Consider the following 9,927-nt stretch of genomic DNA (forward strand, 5'->3'; position numbering starts at 1 on the left):
ATTTGAGTGCACCTGTCATTTTCTCAGTCTCTGTGTATGCATGGAGCAAGATATAGGCTCATGGATTTAAGAATGAGAGGATATCATGAGACAGCAATCTCCACCTACGGCCATACTACCTTGAAAGCGCCCGATCCCGTCAGATCTTGGAAGATAAGCAGGTTGAGGCTTGATTAGTTCTGGGTTGGGAGTCTGCCTGGGAATACCAGGTACTGTGGGTGTTTTTATTTTTCGCTTCCCTAATGAAAATATACATGGCATTCCTTGCAGCAAATGAAAATGTTTCATTTTTACTATTTTTTTCCCGCAGTGGCAAAGAAATATATCGTTTTTTCCTCAGAAAGTTCAACACAATGCAACCTTCCAAAATAGAATTCTGACATCAAGAATTCCGTCTATAGTACATTTGAGTGCACCTGTCATTTTTTCAGTCTCTGTGTATGCATGGAGCAAGATATAGGCTCATGGATTTAAGAATGAGAGGATATCATGAGAGAGCAATCTCCACCTACGGCCATACTACCTTGAAAGCGCCTGATCCTGTCAGATCTCGGAAGCTAAGTAGGGTGAGGATTGATTAGTACTGGGTTGGGAGACTGCCTGGGAATACCAGGTGCTGTGGGTGTTTTTATTTTTCGCTTCCCTAATGAAAATATACATGGCATTCCTTGCAGCAAATGAAAATGTTTCATTTTTTACTACTTTTTTCCCGCAGTGGCAAAGAAATATATCGTTTTTTCCTCAGAAAGTTCAACACAATGCAACCTTCCAAAATAGAATTCTGACATCAAGAATTCCGTCTATAGTACATTTGAGTGCACCTGTCATTTTCTCAGTCTCTGTGTATGCATGGAGCAAGATATAGGCTCATGGATTTAAGAATGAGAGGATATCAGGAGACAGCAATCTCCACCTACGGCCATACTACCTTGAAAGCGCCCGATCCCGTCAGATCTCGGAAGCTAAGCAGGGTGAGGCTTGATTAGTACTGGGTTGGGAGACTGCCTGGGAATACCAGGTGCTGTAGGTGTTTTTATTTTTCGCTTCCCTAATGAAAATATACATGGCATTCCTCGCAGCAAATGAAAATGTTTCATTTCTTGCTACTTTTTTCCCGCAGTGGCAAAGAAATATATCGTTTTTTCCTCTGAAAGTTCAACACAATGCAACCTTCCAAAATAGAATTCTGACATCAAGAATTCCGTCTATAGTACATTTGAGTGCACCTGTCATTTTCTCAGTCTCTGTGTATGCATGGAGCAAGATATAGGCTCATGGATTTAAGAATGAGAGGATATCATGAGACAGCAATCTCCACCTACGGCCATACTACCTTGAAAGCGCCTGATCCCGTCAGATCTCGGAAGCTAAGCAGGGTGAGGCTTGATTAGTACTGGGTTGGGAGACTGCCTGGGAATACCAGGTGCTGTGGGTGTTTTTATTTTTCGCTTCCCTAATGAAAATATACATGGCATTCCTTGCAGCAAATGAAAATGTTTCATTTTTTACTACTTTTTTCCCGCAGTGGCAAAGAAATATATCGTTTTTTCCTCTGAAAGTTCAACACAATGCAACTTTCCAAAATAGAATTCTGACATCAAGAATTCCGTCTATAGTACATTTGAGTGCACCTGTCATTTTCTCAGTCTCTGTGTATGCATGGAGCAAGATATAGGCTCATGGATTTAAGAATGAGAGGATATCATGAGACAGCAATCTCCACCTACGGCCATACTACCTTGAAAGCGCCCGATCCCGTCAGATCTCGGAAGCTAAGCAGGGTGAGGCTTGATTAGTACTGGGTTGGGAGACTGCCTGGGAATACCAGGTGCTGTGGGTGTTTTTATTTTTCGCTTCCCTAATGAAAATATAAATGGCATTCCTTGCAGCAAATGAAAATGTTTCATTTTATACTACTTTTTTCCCGCAGTGGCAAAGAAATATATCGTTTTTTCCTCTGAAAGTTCAACACAATGCAACCTTCCAAAATAGAATTCTGACATCAAGAATTCCGTCTATAGTACATTTGAGTGCACCGGTCATTTTCTCAGTCTCTGTGTATGCATGGAGCAAGATATAGGCTCATGGATTTAAGAATGAGAGGATATCATGAGACAGCAATCTCCACCTACGGCCATACTACCTTGAAAGCGCCCGATCCCGTCAGATCTCGGAAGCTAAGCAGGGTGAGGCTTGATTAGTACTGGGTTGGGAGACTGCCTGGGAATAACAGGTGCTGTGGGTGTTTTTATTTTTCGCTTCCCTAATGAAAATATACATGGCATTCCTTGCAGCAAATGAAAATGTTTCATTTGTTACTACTTTTTTCCCGCAGTGGCAAAGAAATATATCGTTTTTTCCTCTGAAAGTTCAACACAATGCAACTTTCCAAAATAGAATTCTGACATCAAGAATTCCGTCTATAGTACATTTGAGTGCACCTGTCATTTTCTCAGTCTCTGTGTATGCATGGAGCAAGATATAGGCTCATGGATTTAAGAATGAGAGGATATCATGAGACAGCAATCTCCACCTACGGACATATTACCTTGAAAGCGCCAGATCCCGTCAGATCTCGGAAGCTAAGCAGGGTGAGGCTTGATTAGTACTGGGTTGGGAGACTGCCTGGGAATACCAGGTGCTGTGGGTGTTTTTATTTTTCGCTTCCCTAATGAAAATATACATGCATTCCTTGCAGCAAATGAAAATGTTTCATTTTTTACTACTTTTTTCCCGCAGTGGCAAAGAAATATATCGTTTTTTCCTCAGAAAGTTCAACACAATGCAACCTTCCAAAATAGAATTCTGACATCAAGAATTCCGTCTATAGTACATTTGAGTGCACCTGTCATTTTCTCAGTCTCTGTGTATGCATGGAGCAAGATATAGGCTCATGGATTTAAGAATGAGAGGATATCAGGAGACAGCAATCTCCACCTACGGCCATACTACCTTGAAAGCGCCCGATCCCGTCAGATCTCGGAAGCTAAGCAGGGTGAGGCTTGATTAGTACTGGGTTGGGAGACTGCCTGGGAATACCAGGTGCTGTAGGTGTTTTTATTTTTCGCTTCCCTAATGAAAATATACATGGCATTCCTCGCAGCAAATGAAAATGTTTCATTTCTTGCTACTTTTTTCCCGCAGTGGCAAAGAAATATATCGTTTTTTCCTCTGAAAGTTCAACACAATGCAACCTTCCAAAATAGAATTCTGACATCAAGAATTCCGTCTATAGTACATTTGAGTGCACCTGTCATTTTCTCAGTCTCTGTGTATGCATGGAGCAAGATATAGGCTCATGGATTTAAGAATGAGAGGATATCATGAGACAGCAATCTCCACCTACGGCCATACTACCTTGAAAGCGCCTGATCCCGTCAGATCTCGGAAGCTAAGCAGGGTGAGGCTTGATTAGTACTGGGTTGGGAGACTGCCTGGGAATACCAGGTGCTGTGGGTGTTTTTATTTTTCGCTTCCCTAATGAAAATATACATGGCATTCCTTGCAGCAAATGAAAATGTTTCATTTTTTACTACTTTTTTCCCGCAGTGGCAAAGAAATATATCGTTTTTTCCTCTGAAAGTTCAACACAATGCAACTTTCCAAAATAGAATTCTGACATCAAGAATTCCGTCTATAGTACATTTGAGTGCACCTGTCATTTTCTCAGTCTCTGTGTATGCATGGAGCAAGATATAGGCTCATGGATTTAAGAATGAGAGGATATCATGAGACAGCAATCTCCACCTACGGCCATACTACCTTGAAAGCGCCCGATCCCGTCAGATCTCGGAAGCTAAGCAGGGTGAGGCTTGATTAGTACTGGGTTGGGAGACTGCCTGGGAATACCAGGTGCTGTGGGTGTTTTTATTTTTCGCTTCCCTAATGAAAATATAAATGGCATTCCTTGCAGCAAATGAAAATGTTTCATTTTATACTACTTTTTTCCCGCAGTGGCAAAGAAATATATCGTTTTTTCCTCTGAAAGTTCAACACAATGCAACCTTCCAAAATAGAATTCTGACATCAAGAATTCCGTCTATAGTACATTTGAGTGCACCGGTCATTTTCTCAGTCTCTGTGTATGCATGGAGCAAGATATAGGCTCATGGATTTAAGAATGAGAGGATATCATGAGACAGCAATCTCCACCTACGGCCATACTACCTTGAAAGCGCCCGATCCCGTCAGATCTCGGAAGCTAAGCAGGGTGAGGCTTGATTAGTACTGGGTTGGGAGACTGCCTGGGAATAACAGGTGCTGTGGGTGTTTTTATTTTTCGCTTCCCTAATGAAAATATACATGGCATTCCTTGCAGCAAATGAAAATGTTTCATTTGTTACTACTTTTTTCCCGCAGTGGCAAAGAAATATATCGTTTTTTCCTCTGAAAGTTCAACACAATGCAACTTTCCAAAATAGAATTCTGACATCAAGAATTCCGTCTATAGTACATTTGAGTGCACCTGTCATTTTCTCAGTCTCTGTGTATGCATGGAGCAAGATATAGGCTCATGGATTTAAGAATGAGAGGATATCATGAGACAGCAATCTCCACCTACGGACATATTACCTTGAAAGCGCCAGATCCCGTCAGATCTCGGAAGCTAAGCAGGGTGAGGCTTGATTAGTACTGGGTTGGGAGACTGCCTGGGAATACCAGGTGCTGTGGGTGTTTTTATTTTTCGCTTCCCTAATGAAAATATACATGCATTCCTTGCAGCAAATGAAAATGTTTCATTTTTTACTACTTTTTTCCCGCAGTGGCAAAGAAATATATCGTTTTTTCCTCAGAAAGTTCAACACAATGCAACCTTCCAAAATAGAATTCTGACATCAAGAATTCCGTCTATAGTACATTTGAGTGCACCTGTCATTTTCTCAGTCTCTGTGTATGCATGGAGCAAGATATAGGCTCATGGATTTAAGAATGAGAGGATATCATGAGACAGCAATCGCCACCTACGGCCATACTACCTTGAAAGCCCCCGATCCCGTCAGATCTCGGAAGCTAAGCAGGGTGAGGCTTGATTAGTACTGGGTTGGGAGACTGCCTGGGAATACCAGGTGCTGTGGGTGTTTTTATTTTTCGCTTCCCTAATGAAAATATACATGGCATTCCTTGCAGCAAATGAAAATGTTTCATTTCTTGCTACTTTTTTCCCGCAGTGGCAAAGAAATATATCGTTTTTTCCTCTGAAAGTTCAACACAATGCAACCTTCCAAAATAGAATTCTGACATCAAGAATTCCGTCTATAGTACATTTGAGTGCACCTGTCATTTTCTCAGTCTCTGTGTATGCATGGAGCAAGATATAGGCTCATGGATTTAAGAATGAGAGGATATCATGAGACAGCAATCTCCACCTACGGCCATACTACCTTGAAAGCGCCCGATCCCGTCAGATCTCGGAAGCTAAGCAGGGTGAGGCTTGATTAGTACTGGGTTGGGAGACTGCCTGGGAATACCAGGTGCTGTGGGTGTTTTTATTTTTCGCTTCCCTAATGAAAATATACATGGCATTCCTTGCAGCAAATGAAAATGTTTCATTTTTTACTACTTTTTTCCCGCAGTGGCAAAGAAATATATCGTTTTTTCCTCTGAAAGTTCAACACAATGCAACCTTCCAAAATAGAATTCTGACATCAAGAATTCCGTCTATAGTACATTTGAGTGCACCTGTCATTTTTTCAGTCTCTGTGTATGCATGGAGCAAGATATAGGCTCATGGATTTAAGAATGAGAGGATATCATGAGACAGCAATCTCCACCTACGGCCATACTACCTTGAAAGCACCTGATCCTGTCAGATCTCGGAAGCTAAGTAGGGTGAGGATTGATTAGTACTGGGTTGGGAGACTGCCTGGGAATACCAGGTGCTGTGGGTGTTTTTATTTTTCGCTTCCCTAATGAAAATATACATGGCATTCCTTGCAGCAAATGAAAATGTTTCATTTTTTACTACTTTTTTCCCGCAGTGGCAAAGAAATATATCGTTTTTTCCTCAGAAAGTTCAACACAATGCAACCTTCCAAAATAGAATTCTGACATCAAGAATTCCGTCTATAGTACATTTGAGTGCACCTGTCATTTTCTCAGTCTCTGTGTATGCATGGAGCAAGATATAGGCTCATGGATTTAAGAATGAGAGGATATCAGGAGACAGCAATCTCCACCTACGGCCATACTACCTTGAAAGCGCCCGATCCCGTCAGATCTCGGAAGCTAAGCAGGGTGAGGCTTGATTAGTACTGGGTTGGGAGACTGCCTGGGAATACCAGGTGCTGTAGGTGTTTTTATTTTTCGCTTCCCTAATGAAAATATACATGGCATTCCTCGCAGCAAATGAAAATGTTTCATTTCTTGCTACTTTTTTCCCGCAGTGGCAAAGAAATATATCGTTTTTTCCTCAGAAAGTTCAACACAATGCAACCTTCCAAAATAGAATTCTGACATCAAGAATTCCGTCTATAGTACATTTGAGTGCACCTATCATTTTCTCAGTCTCTGTGTATGCATGGAGCAAGATATAGGCTCATGGATTTAAGAATGAGAGGATATCATGAGACAGCAATCTCCACCTACGGCCATACTACCTTGAAAGCGCCCGATCCCGTCAGATCTTGGAAGATAAGCAGGTTGAGGCTTGATTAGTTCTGGGTTGGGAGTCTGCCTGGGAATACCAGGTACTGTGGGTGTTTTTATTTTTCGCTTCCCTAATGAAAATATACATGGCATTCCTTGCAGCAAATGAAAATGTTTCATTTTTACTATTTTTTTCCCGCAGTGGCAAAGAAATATATCGTTTTTTCCTCAGAAAGTTCAACACAATGCAACCTTCCAAAATAGAATTCTGACATCAAGAATTCCGTCTATAGTACATTTGAGTGCACCTGTCATTTTTTCAGTCTCTGTGTATGCATGGAGCAAGATATAGGCTCATGGATTTAAGAATGAGAGGATATCATGAGAGAGCAATCTCCACCTACGGCCATACTACCTTGAAAGCGCCTGATCCTGTCAGATCTCGGAAGCTAAGTAGGGTGAGGATTGATTAGTACTGGGTTGGGAGACTGCCTGGGAATACCAGGTGCTGTGGGTGTTTTTATTTTTCGCTTCCCTAATGAAAATATACATGGCATTCCTTGCAGCAAATGAAAATGTTTCATTTTTTACTACTTTTTTCCCGCAGTGGCAAAGAAATATATCGTTTTTTCCTCAGAAAGTTCAACACAATGCAACCTTCCAAAATAGAATTCTGACATCAAGAATTCCGTCTATAGTACATTTGAGTGCACCTGTCATTTTCTCAGTCTCTGTGTATGCATGGAGCAAGATATAGGCTCATGGATTTAAGAATGAGAGGATATCAGGAGACAGCAATCTCCACCTACGGCCATACTACCTTGAAAGCGCCCGATCCCGTCAGATCTCGGAAGCTAAGCAGGGTGAGGCTTGATTAGTACTGGGTTGGGAGACTGCCTGGGAATACCAGGTGCTGTAGGTGTTTTTATTTTTCGCTTCCCTAATGAAAATATACATGGCATTCCTCGCAGCAAATGAAAATGTTTCATTTCTTGCTACTTTTTTCCCGCAGTGGCAAAGAAATATATCGTTTTTTCCTCTGAAAGTTCAACACAATGCAACCTTCCAAAATAGAATTCTGACATCAAGAATTCCGTCTATAGTACATTTGAGTGCACCTGTCATTTTCTCAGTCTCTGTGTATGCATGGAGCAAGATATAGGCTCATGGATTTAAGAATGAGAGGATATCATGAGACAGCAATCTCCACCTACGGCCATACTACCTTGAAAGCGCCTGATCCCGTCAGATCTCGGAAGCTAAGCAGGGTGAGGCTTGATTAGTACTGGGTTGGGAGACTGCCTGGGAATACCAGGTGCTGTGGGTGTTTTTATTTTTCGCTTCCCTAATGAAAATATACATGGCATTCCTTGCAGCAAATGAAAATGTTTCATTTTTTACTACTTTTTTCCCGCAGTGGCAAAGAAATATATCGTTTTTTCCTCTGAAAGTTCAACACAATGCAACTTTCCAAAATAGAATTCTGACATCAAGAATTCCGTCTATAGTACATTTGAGTGCACCTGTCATTTTCTCAGTCTCTGTGTATGCATGGAGCAAGATATAGGCTCATGGATTTAAGAATGAGAGGATATCATGAGACAGCAATCTCCACCTACGGCCATACTACCTTGAAAGCGCCCGATCCCGTCAGATCTCGGAAGCTAAGCAGGGTGAGGCTTGATTAGTACTGGGTTGGGAGACTGCCTGGGAATACCAGGTGCTGTGGGTGTTTTTATTTTTCGCTTCCCTAATGAAAATATAAATGGCATTCCTTGCAGCAAATGAAAATGTTTCATTTTATACTACTTTTTTCCCGCAGTGGCAAAGAAATATATCGTTTTTTCCTCTGAAAGTTCAACACAATGCAACCTTCCAAAATAGAATTCTGACATCAAGAATTCCGTCTATAGTACATTTGAGTACACCTGTCATTTTCTCAGTCTCTGTGTATGCATGGAGCAAGATATAGGCTCATGGATTTAAGAATGAGAGGATATCATGAGACAGGAATCTCCACCTACGGACATACTACCTTGAAAGCGCCCGATCCCGTCAGATCTCGGAAGCTAAGCAGGGTGAGGCTTGATTAGTACTGTGTTGGGAGACTGCCTGGGAATACCAGGTGCTGTGGGTGTTTTTATTTTTCGCTTCCCTAATGAAAATATACATGGCATTCCTTGCAGCAAATGAAAATGTTTCATTTTTTACTACTTTTTTCCCGCAGTGGCAAAGAAATATATCGTTTTTTCCTCAGAAAGTTCAACACAATGCAACCTTCCAAAATAGAATTCTGACATCAAGAATTCCGTCTATAGTACATTTGAGTGCACCTGTCATTTTCTCAGTCTCTGTGTATGCATGGAGCAAGATATAGGCTCATGGATTTAAGAATGAGAGGATATCATGAGACAGCAATCTCCACCTACGGCCATACTACCTTGAAAGCGCCCGATCCCGTCAGATCTCGGAAGCTAAGCAGGGTGAGGCTTGATTAGTACTGGGTTGGGAGACTGCCTGGGAATACCAGGTGCTGTGGGTGTTTTTATTTTTCGCTTCCCTAATGAAAATATACATGGCATTCCTTGCAGCAAATGAAAATGTTTCATTTTTTACTACTTTTTTCCCGCAGTGGCAAAGAAATATATCGTTTTTTCCTCTGAAAGTTCAACACAATGCAACCTTCCAAAATAGAATTCTGACATCAAGAATTCCGTCTATAGTACATTTGAGTGCACCTGTCATTTTCTCAGTCTCTGTGTATGCATGGAGCAAGATATAGGCTCATGGATTTAAGAATGAGAGGATATCATGAGACAGCAATCTCCACCTACGGCCATACTACCTTGAAAGCGCCCGATCCCGTCAGATCTCGGAAGCTAAGCAGGGTGAGGCTTGATTAGTACTGGGTTGGGAGACTGCCTGGGAATACCAGGTGCTGTGGGTGTTTTTATTTTTCGCTTCCCTAATGAAAATATACATGGCATTCCTTGCAGCAAATGAAAATGTTTCATTTCTTGCTACTTTTTTCCCGCAGTGGCAAAGAAATATATCGTTTTTTCCTCTGAAAGTTCAACACAATGCAACCTTCCAAAATAGAATTCTGACATCAAGAATTCCGTCTATAGTACATTTGAGTGCACCTGTCATTTTCTCAGTCTCTGTGTATGCATGGAGCAAGATATAGGCTCATGGATTTAAGAATGAGAGGATATCATGAGACAGCAATCTCCACCTACGGCCATACTACCTTGAAAGCGCCCGATCCCGTCAGATCTCGGAAGCTAAGCAGGGTGAGGCTTGATTAGTACTGGGTTGGGAGACTACCTGGGAATACCAGGT

At 41.6% G+C, this 9,927-nt stretch overlaps 17 non-coding genes and 8 pseudogenes across 17 annotated transcripts; all 25 read left to right on the top strand.

Annotated features, from left to right (window-relative positions):
- Positions 1–102: 102 nt before the first annotated feature.
- LOC142475715 (5S ribosomal RNA) lies at positions 103–221 on the top strand (annotated as a pseudogene).
- A 285-nt stretch (positions 222–506) lies between these two features.
- Positions 507–625, top strand: LOC142475710 (5S ribosomal RNA; annotated as a pseudogene).
- A 286-nt stretch (positions 626–911) lies between these two features.
- Positions 912–1,030, top strand: LOC142475701 (5S ribosomal RNA). Its single transcript, XR_012791093.1, has one exon. It is a non-coding gene; the product is annotated as a 5S ribosomal RNA (ribosomal RNA).
- A 286-nt stretch (positions 1,031–1,316) lies between these two features.
- Positions 1,317–1,435, top strand: LOC142475700 (5S ribosomal RNA). Its single transcript, XR_012791092.1, has one exon. It is a non-coding gene; the product is annotated as a 5S ribosomal RNA (ribosomal RNA).
- Positions 1,436–1,721: 286 nt separating this feature from the next.
- On the top strand, positions 1,722–1,840 carry LOC142475691 (5S ribosomal RNA). Its single transcript, XR_012791083.1, has one exon. It is a non-coding gene; the product is annotated as a 5S ribosomal RNA (ribosomal RNA).
- Positions 1,841–2,126: 286 nt separating this feature from the next.
- On the top strand, positions 2,127–2,245 carry LOC142475698 (5S ribosomal RNA). Its single transcript, XR_012791090.1, has one exon. It is a non-coding gene; the product is annotated as a 5S ribosomal RNA (ribosomal RNA).
- Positions 2,246–2,531: 286 nt separating this feature from the next.
- LOC142475706 (5S ribosomal RNA) lies at positions 2,532–2,650 on the top strand (annotated as a pseudogene).
- A 285-nt stretch (positions 2,651–2,935) lies between these two features.
- LOC142475712 (5S ribosomal RNA) lies at positions 2,936–3,054 on the top strand. The gene has a single exon (XR_012791098.1). It is a non-coding gene; the product is annotated as a 5S ribosomal RNA (ribosomal RNA).
- A 286-nt stretch (positions 3,055–3,340) lies between these two features.
- On the top strand, positions 3,341–3,459 carry LOC142475702 (5S ribosomal RNA). The gene has a single exon (XR_012791094.1). It is a non-coding gene; the product is annotated as a 5S ribosomal RNA (ribosomal RNA).
- A 286-nt stretch (positions 3,460–3,745) lies between these two features.
- Positions 3,746–3,864, top strand: LOC142475692 (5S ribosomal RNA). Its single transcript, XR_012791084.1, has one exon. It is a non-coding gene; the product is annotated as a 5S ribosomal RNA (ribosomal RNA).
- Positions 3,865–4,150: 286 nt separating this feature from the next.
- On the top strand, positions 4,151–4,269 carry LOC142475699 (5S ribosomal RNA). The gene has a single exon (XR_012791091.1). It is a non-coding gene; the product is annotated as a 5S ribosomal RNA (ribosomal RNA).
- Positions 4,270–4,555: 286 nt separating this feature from the next.
- On the top strand, positions 4,556–4,674 carry LOC142475707 (5S ribosomal RNA; annotated as a pseudogene).
- A 285-nt stretch (positions 4,675–4,959) lies between these two features.
- On the top strand, positions 4,960–5,078 carry LOC142475697 (5S ribosomal RNA). The gene has a single exon (XR_012791089.1). It is a non-coding gene; the product is annotated as a 5S ribosomal RNA (ribosomal RNA).
- Positions 5,079–5,364: 286 nt separating this feature from the next.
- On the top strand, positions 5,365–5,483 carry LOC142475693 (5S ribosomal RNA). Its single transcript, XR_012791085.1, has one exon. It is a non-coding gene; the product is annotated as a 5S ribosomal RNA (ribosomal RNA).
- Positions 5,484–5,769: 286 nt separating this feature from the next.
- On the top strand, positions 5,770–5,888 carry LOC142475709 (5S ribosomal RNA; annotated as a pseudogene).
- A 286-nt stretch (positions 5,889–6,174) lies between these two features.
- Positions 6,175–6,293, top strand: LOC142475717 (5S ribosomal RNA). The gene has a single exon (XR_012791099.1). It is a non-coding gene; the product is annotated as a 5S ribosomal RNA (ribosomal RNA).
- Positions 6,294–6,579: 286 nt separating this feature from the next.
- LOC142475716 (5S ribosomal RNA) lies at positions 6,580–6,698 on the top strand (annotated as a pseudogene).
- Positions 6,699–6,983: 285 nt separating this feature from the next.
- LOC142475711 (5S ribosomal RNA) lies at positions 6,984–7,102 on the top strand (annotated as a pseudogene).
- A 286-nt stretch (positions 7,103–7,388) lies between these two features.
- Positions 7,389–7,507, top strand: LOC142475718 (5S ribosomal RNA). The gene has a single exon (XR_012791100.1). It is a non-coding gene; the product is annotated as a 5S ribosomal RNA (ribosomal RNA).
- Positions 7,508–7,793: 286 nt separating this feature from the next.
- LOC142475703 (5S ribosomal RNA) lies at positions 7,794–7,912 on the top strand. Its single transcript, XR_012791095.1, has one exon. It is a non-coding gene; the product is annotated as a 5S ribosomal RNA (ribosomal RNA).
- A 286-nt stretch (positions 7,913–8,198) lies between these two features.
- Positions 8,199–8,317, top strand: LOC142475694 (5S ribosomal RNA). Its single transcript, XR_012791086.1, has one exon. It is a non-coding gene; the product is annotated as a 5S ribosomal RNA (ribosomal RNA).
- A 286-nt stretch (positions 8,318–8,603) lies between these two features.
- Positions 8,604–8,722, top strand: LOC142475704 (5S ribosomal RNA). The gene has a single exon (XR_012791096.1). It is a non-coding gene; the product is annotated as a 5S ribosomal RNA (ribosomal RNA).
- Positions 8,723–9,008: 286 nt separating this feature from the next.
- Positions 9,009–9,127, top strand: LOC142475695 (5S ribosomal RNA). Its single transcript, XR_012791087.1, has one exon. It is a non-coding gene; the product is annotated as a 5S ribosomal RNA (ribosomal RNA).
- Positions 9,128–9,413: 286 nt separating this feature from the next.
- Positions 9,414–9,532, top strand: LOC142475696 (5S ribosomal RNA). The gene has a single exon (XR_012791088.1). It is a non-coding gene; the product is annotated as a 5S ribosomal RNA (ribosomal RNA).
- Positions 9,533–9,818: 286 nt separating this feature from the next.
- Positions 9,819–9,927, top strand: LOC142475713 (5S ribosomal RNA; annotated as a pseudogene; the record flags this gene model as incomplete).

This window comes from Ascaphus truei, unplaced genomic scaffold, assembly GCF_040206685.1.
Source record: "Ascaphus truei isolate aAscTru1 unplaced genomic scaffold, aAscTru1.hap1 HAP1_SCAFFOLD_1334, whole genome shotgun sequence".
In the NCBI taxonomy this organism is placed as follows: domain Eukaryota; kingdom Metazoa; phylum Chordata; class Amphibia; order Anura; family Ascaphidae; genus Ascaphus; species Ascaphus truei.